Source organism: Neltuma alba, unplaced genomic scaffold (genome assembly GCF_004799145.2).
Source record: "Neltuma alba isolate B1F8T4 unplaced genomic scaffold, ASM479914v2 tig00004432_pilon, whole genome shotgun sequence".
In the NCBI taxonomy this organism is placed as follows: Eukaryota; Viridiplantae; Streptophyta; class Magnoliopsida; order Fabales; family Fabaceae; genus Neltuma; species Neltuma alba.
The window spans coordinates 385,329-392,241 of record NW_021633704.1 but is presented as its reverse complement, the minus strand read 5'-3'; the positions used below and the strand labels follow the sequence as shown (position 1 = coordinate 392,241).

Genomic DNA, 6,913 nt, shown 5'->3' with positions numbered 1-6,913 from the left:
TATTATTTTATTTTTCTTTCTTATTTATCCCCTCATAAATAAATAAAGATATATTTGAGAAAAAAATTTATTTCTTATATATTTATTATTTTAAACTAATTTTAACTAATTTTAATTATTTTTTAATCCCGTAATTTAGTTATTAAGTTTTTATAAAAAAACACAGGAATGAATATATTATATGAATAGTAAGTAAATGAATACACCGACTTTTTGTTGCCTCTTTCGAAATTTACTACGAGGATTAATTGATTCTCCTGTTCCAAAATCAATATCAACATTCAAACGAAAATAACCCCCTTTGCCTTGTTCAAAAAAAAAAACTAGAAACGACAGAGACTGAGAAAATGCAGGTAAAGACAGAGGAGCCACCAGCCACCGTCAACTGCCTCTCTCATTCAGTCCACCTATCGATTTTCCTCCGAATATATTGTCTTGGTCATGAAGAAATAATCATTTACTTTCACTCAGAAAACTCTCTCTCTCGCTCTTTCTCGCAGAGAGACATGGGAGGTTTTCCTAACCTTCACAGGTCCTTCTCCCCCTTCTTCACCTTCACCTTCACCTTCACCTTCCTTGCCTTCTTCTCTGCAATCTCAGTCTCACAAGATACCCTAACAGCGACTCAATCTCTCGCCACCAACCAAACCCTTTTATCACAGAATCAAGTTTTCGAGCTGGTTTTCTTTCCTTCAAGGAGTTCCAAATGGTATCTGGGAATCAGGTACAAGAATATTGAGGTTAAAACAGTGGTTTGGGTCGCGAACAGAGACAGCCCACTTGGGAATCCTGATGGAATTCTCAAGATCGGAGAGAGAGGAAACCTTGTTCTTCAGGATCAAACAGGAAGTTCCATATGGTCCACGAATCAAACCACGACTTCGCCTTCAAACCCGGTTCTTCAACTTTTAGATTCAGGGAATTTGGTCCTCAAAGAAGCAAGCCAGAACGACCCTAGAAAGTATCTATGGCAGAGCTTCGATTACCCAACAGATACTCTGTTGCCGGGCATGAAACTCGGTTGGGACTTCGACGCAGGAATAGAGAGACACATGACGTCGTGGAGGGACACCGGAGAAGACCCGTCCACCGGAGATTACTCGTTCAAGATGAATTACCATGGCCTCCCCCAAATTTTCCTGCTAAACAAACAGAGAATAGTGTACCGAAGTGGGCCCTGGAACGGCGAGAGATTCAGCGGAGTACCCGAGATGCAACCCAGCACAGATTCCATCAAGTTCACCTTTTTCACCGACGAGCACGAAGCATACTACACTTTCTCAATCGGAAACAAATCATTATTGTCGAGGCTGTCTGTGAACTCCAACGGCGAGCTTCAGAGGATGACGTGGATCGAAAGCACCCAAGTATGGACCAAATTCTGGTACGCTCCGAAAGACCAATGCGATTACTACAAACAGTGCGGTCCGTTCGGAGTCTGCGACGCGAACGCTTCGCCGGTTTGCGTGTGTATGAGAGGGTTCAGGCCGAAGAACTTGCAGGCGTGGAATCTGAGAGACGGGTCCGATGGGTGCGTGAGGAAGACAGAGCTGGATTGTGGAGGGGACAAGTTCTTGGAGGTGAAAAGCGTGAAGCTGCCGGACACAACCTCGGTGTTCGCGAACAGGAGCATGAACATTGTCGAATGTGGCGATTTGTGTCTGAAGAACTGTAACTGCACTGCGTATGCGAACATAGAAATCACCAATGGCGGAACCGGTTGCGTGATGTGGAGTGGCGATCTCATTGACATAAGGCAGTATCCTCGAGGTGGACAGACTCTGTATGTCAGATTAGCAGCTTCCGATGTCGGTACGTATGTTTCTTCCTTTCTTGGCTGCTTTTCTTTCTGGTTTCTGTTTCCGGATTCATAGAGTATGAAAACTAAATTATAATTTTTCAGTTTATGAAAGAAGAGTTTACTTCGTTACAAAAAAAAATACTTTTTAAAAATGATTTTTTGAGGGTCATCAAATACTTTTTTAGTTTATTCGATATGTTTTATATATATAAAAACATATGGGGATCAACTTTTTTGTGGTTTCGAAGGGAATAGAATGGAGTTAGAAGGGTATTGTTCTTCGATAAGATAGGTTCAAAGGGTATTTTGATTTTGGATGAGTTTGAACAAAGTTGGTGGCTTTAGTTAATAATAAAAGATGAATGAAGCGATATCTCAAAAAGAGCGATCTTATCAAGTTATTGAGGTGATTGTTTCTGGAAAATAAAGTGAAAGCGTGTTTTGTTAGAATGAATAGTTATTTGGGAGGGGGCGTTTAAAAAGTTCTAGTGTTGGGGCCTTTTGATTTCGTTGGCAATTAAAAAAAGAAAGAACTTTAATGATTTTAGTTTATCAAAAAAAAAAAAAATAGTACTGGAAATATGGACGGGGCTGCCAGACAAAATATGAAGGCAACTCCTTTGTCGTACGTGGGTTAGGTAACCATGTGCCGTGTGAATGGGATGGAGCAATTAATTAAATTTAATTTATTGTAACATTTTTCTTATAAATTAAATAATTTATACAAGAACTATTTTTTTTGTTTGAATGGTTTGGTGGGACAAATATTAATTGGAAAAAAAATTTAAAAATGACGTTGTATTTATACAAAACATATTTATGATTTTAACTAGTACTATTTTTTTTATGACATTTGAGCTTTAAAATAATTCAAAAAGGACTATTAATAATTGAAAATTTATGACAAAATCAGATGAATAATAAATTTGCGAAGGTGGAGGGGATGTAAATGTGGGGTGAGAAGGGGACAGAAGGATCCAGCTGCACCACGTGGCTGGAAAGGACTGGGGTCCATTTAATTTTTTTTCAATACTTTTGTGGGGCCTTCTGCTCTGTAGGCGGCTCCTTCTGCTGACATCTGTACGCCTGTTCAATTCATAAACGCTAGCATTGTTGCCGCCAATTTAATATCCCTTTCGTTTCCCATTTTGAAAATGTCACGTCTTTTAGGAAATTTTAACAACAACTAAACAGTTGTCGGTTTTGTCATTTTTTACTTCCGGTCTCAATTATAAGACATTATGTGTAATTAGAATCGGGGTGGTATCATCTTAAAACTTATTATTGTAGACTGTTGATTTTTTAGTAATTATTTTTTTGCTTAAAAGTTTAAGAAAACTCTTATTTGTCATGTGGATTGGTACTCCAAAATGCTAAGGATGGTGTGAAATGTGAACCTTAGTCACAGAAACTCTTTTATTTGTCATGTTTATTGTGTATTATCTGATTTTTTTTTCCAGCGTTTATTGTGTATCATCATATTCCTTTTCAGGCTATCAATTTTTTTTTTAAGAAAAAAGGACAAAAAAAGGAGAAGATTCTTTTTGAAGTGCCTTTGCTATAGCCTATAGGAACGAATTGGCCCCCCGGATTAAATGCATAATTGGAGACTTTTTAAGAAGTGGGTGGGCCCATAAAATTTAAATGCTTGGGTCTGAAGCGCTGCATTTTGGGCCGACTTTTTTGACTCCAAGCCTCTCCTTCCTTTTTCACTCCCAGCTTTTCTGTTGTTTTCGGTGGGAGTGGGTGCCTCTCTCAACGCCCCATTTATATATATCTTTTCTACTTAAATTCATAAGTTGTCCATAAGGTGACGAATCAAGTTTCGAATCCCTGTAGGGAGAGATGCCCTTATTTAGTACCTGACAATACCTCAAATAGGATTACCTCCAATAAGAGGATACCTATGCTTTAATAAAAAAAAACTGTCCATGAAAGTTATCTAGAAAACATCATTGAAAAATCTCATATTCCAAAATTTATTGTCAAAGGGCATCTGAAATTTGTTTGCCACTTGCTAAATACTTCTTGGTGTTACCAGTTGCTATTTACCCGCCTAGGTGAGAAGATTTCCCAAATAATAACATCATTAATGTTATTTTATATATAATATGTATATGCACACTTCATGGTAATAAGCATTGAAATTATACCGTTCCTTCTTACGATGAATTTATATGCTCCTTCCTTGTTGCACTTCCTGATGCTTGAAGCACAGCAAGAAGTAGATATGTCTACTAACAGAAATCTTCTTCTCTAATATGACATAGGGTCTGCAAATGCGTCCCACAACACAAAAATAGCTAAGATTGTAGGAATTGCAGTTGCTGCAGCTATTATACTTTTGGGATTGGGTCTCTTTTTCTTATGCAAGAAGAAGAAATTGCGGCGCCTAATCAGAGTGAAAACAGAGCACAGAGGTAACGTGATAAATCCCCAAGCAATGCTTCAATATAGTGATGTGAAGCTAAGGCGTTCGTTAAAATGTTTTGCCTTTTTGTGTGCATATACCAGGCTCCTTAGAGAGAAGCCAAGATTTGCTTATGACCGAGGGAGTGATTTCAAGTAATAGAGATTACTCATCAGAACGGAACAAGATGGATGACCTGGAATTGCCATTATTTGATTTTAGTGCTATAAGAATGGCTACAGACAACTTTTCTGAATCAAATAAACTTGGACAGGGTGGCTTTGGTGCTGTTTACAGGGTAAGTTGCTTTAGTAGTTGGCAATATATCCATAAACCAACCTCAAGGATATAAAGCAAGTATTACGCTCCTAACATGAATCATGGGGACTATATCAGGGTAGGCTAGTAGAAGGACAGGAAATTGCTGTGAAGAGGTTGTCAAGAAGCTCTGTGCAAGGGACTGAAGAGTTCAAGAATGAGGTCATGTTAATTGTTAGGCTTCAGCATCGAAATCTTGTTAGGCTGTTTGGTTGTTGCATTGAGAAGGAAGAGAAGATGTTGATTTATGAATACTTGGAAAACAGAAGCCTCGATTCCATTTTGTTTGGTGAGTTGTCTTAACGTTCTGTATCATTTGGCTTCATTGAACATTAAAAGTTTACTCAATTTTGTTACATCTGATGATCCAGACAAAGCAAAGAGGTCTTTGTTGGATTGGCAAACGCGATTCAACATTATATGTGGAACAGCTAGGGGACTTCTCTATCTTCACCAAGATTCCAGGTTTAAGATTATCCATAGAGATCTCAAGGCAAGCAACATCCTACTTGACAAAGAAATGAATCCAAAGATATCAGATTTTGGGATGGCTAGAATTTTCACCAATAACCAAACAGAAGCAAACACATTGAGAATTGTTGGAACATAGTAAGTTTCATGATAACTTAACTATTGTTGAGTTTAAGCTTTTAGGTGAAAATCTAATGGTGATTCTGTTTTTTTTTTAAAATAACATAATTCAATTCTCTATATGTTCCGAACAATATGATCTTACAATTTATATGTTCTTTTGATTTATAGTGGCTACATGTCTCCTGAATATGCTATGGATGGAGTCTTCTCAGTAAAATCAGATGTTTATAGTTTTGGGGTATTGGTGTTAGAGATTATTAGTGGCAAAAAGAACAGAGGGTTCTATTACTCAAACAAGGAGCTGAATCTTCTCGGACATGTACGTGAAAGTTCTACCATTGCTCAGGTATAACTTGATAATATCATCTTCTGCCAACAAAATATTCGTTGTTTTCTTGCAGGCTTGGATGCTTTGGAAGGAAGGAAATGCTTTGGAACTAGTAGATTCATCCATTGGTGACTCATATGTGGAATCTGAGGTTCTTAGATGCATACAGGTCGGACTCTTGTGTGTCCAAGAGCGTGCAGAAGATAGGCCAACAATGTCTACAGTAGTGTTGATGTTGAGTAGTGAAACTGCAACAATGCCACAACCCAAAAACCCAGGATTTGCCCTTGGAAGACATACTACTGAAACTGATTCTTCTTCAAGCAAATGGACGAATCATGCACTGTGAACCAAGTTACAGTCACAATGCTAAATGCCAGGTAGTGGAAGTATCCTCTGGCATTTCTGTACATTCCCAAAAAAAGTTTCAAAAATTGTCTCCATGCTCCTTCTTCCCATAGCTGCGGAAACTGCAAGGTCTATGTTGATCTTGTTTTGATGTAACATTGAAGAGATGCGTTCATTAAAAATTGTTACTTATCTTCATAGAGTTCAACATCTAATTGTATTATATGCTCTCGTGTTGTCTCAACAGGGTGAAGTCTCTGGCTCAAGTGCCATTTAAACTAATAACGAAACTCGTTTTCTCACAAGTACCATTAAGTTTGAAAAATGAGATGTGTATATTAATATACTGGTATGTGTGTGTGTGTGTGTGTGTGTGTGTGTGTTTGTGACTTTACATTTGAGTTACCGAATGCAAAGATTGTAAACTACACAGGAATCCTTCAAGAAAGTCATTTTAGGTTTCAAAAATGGTTTTGGAAGCACTTTTGTCTCTTCACCGTAATTCCTAATCTGAATAGTTGTTGGCACTTTTGGTACCTCTCAATATATTTACGTTGTAATTCCTAGGCTAAATAATACAGCATTGACTAAGAAAACCCCGTTCATTGCATACTCACATTATTAATCAATTGAAAAATATTCTTTTAAGGTTATCTCGTTGCTAAACAAGACATTTTATATGCCCGTGTAATGTAAACTATCTCTGATAGTAAATCTTCATACAATTCAAAGCTCTTAACATTTTGGTCTTATTGAAAATGATCTACATCAAATCAAGATATGTGCCAGAATCAGAAAATTTTGGGGTTCAATTCACTATTTTATAAAATTGTTGGTTTTCAAACCTCCGCTAATGATGGTAAATCTCGATCCTTGATGAAGATAAAGTGATCTTCTTGTGTAGCCCATGATGATGCCACTTTGTTTCCTCATATTGCGCAATGTGCCTCGTTCAGGATCTGAACAAAGCCAAAGAAAGCTCACTTAGAAATAACGTTACCGATTAGAGGTTGTAACATAGTACATATTGATGAGATATGCCTCCTAAGAACACAACATTTTCACAAAATTGGGAATACCAAAATTGTAATGGTACAAGCTTCCTCGTTCACAA

The 6,913-nt window shown here is 37.5% G+C and overlaps 1 pseudogene; it reads left to right on the top strand.

Moving 5' to 3' along the window:
• The first annotated feature begins 330 nt into the window (after positions 1-330).
• LOC114744709 (receptor-like serine/threonine-protein kinase SD1-8) lies at positions 331-6,143 on the top strand (annotated as a pseudogene).
• Positions 6,144-6,913: the final 770 nt, after the last annotated feature.